The following is a 977-nucleotide window of genomic DNA, read 5'->3' on the forward strand; positions in this document are numbered from 1 at the left end:
AGGGGGAGGGGGGGAGATGGGCAGGGGCACGGGGTCTCGCGCGAAATAACTGCCCGGACCCTACCGCCAGGGTGCCTGGCGGTAGGGTGCGACGGAAGGGGACGACGGTCGTTCCCCCGTGCTGATGTGGATTAGTAGCCTGCCGCCAGGGACCCTGGCAGTAGGCTGTATAACCCTACCGCCAGAGGTCCTGGCGGTAAGGAAAAGGGTCAAATCCCAAAAAAATTGGGGTTAGATCCTGAATTTGTATGAAAAAGGGTCAAAAACACGAAATCTTGCCACGGAGGCATAGCAGCGTGAGATAGATCGATTTTCCGCGGCGAACAGCAGCCAGCGACAAGAGTCAATGGGTGGTCCCTCGGGTAATTTATGAGATTTTGTCCGGTGTTTTGGCTGTGATCCTGTGGATCGCGCCGACAGGGCCCGCGTTCCCCGATGGTGTGTTTGGATCGCCTCGGAATACGTGGGGAGTTGCCGGCTGATGGCTCCCTGCATAGCCCAGCTTGCCAAATTTCATTTTCTTTGGGATGGCAAACATGTACGTATTTCTTTTGCTAATGTAACCAACCAAACAGCGCGTGTGGCCGACCTAGACGGAGCTAGTCGCGACAAGGCAGGGCTGATAGGAGTAGGCGACATGGGACTAGACGGGGCCAACTCTCTCTCTCTCCCTCGCTCGCTCTCTTTAAAGTGGCAAGCAAAGCACAATGACAGTAGAAACAAATCAAACACAATTCCGCAGGACACTCATTTCCCGCTAGTACCTTAACTGAAGAGTTTGGACTGGAGCTGGAGGGTGTGTGCATCACATGCCGCCCGAAATAAAGCAACCAACAGTCCTGCGATAAATAGCCGTGCATGCATGCATACCATACCATGCATGATAGCACACCATACCAGCAACAAACAGCTCTCAAACTCAACAAGCCAAGACCATCTGTTTGTAATTCAAATAAGGCACTAGCTTGAGATATACT

The sequence above is a fragment of the Triticum dicoccoides genome, chromosome 6B (assembly GCF_002162155.2).
Source record: "Triticum dicoccoides isolate Atlit2015 ecotype Zavitan chromosome 6B, WEW_v2.0, whole genome shotgun sequence".
Taxonomy (NCBI): domain Eukaryota; kingdom Viridiplantae; phylum Streptophyta; class Magnoliopsida; order Poales; family Poaceae; genus Triticum; species Triticum dicoccoides.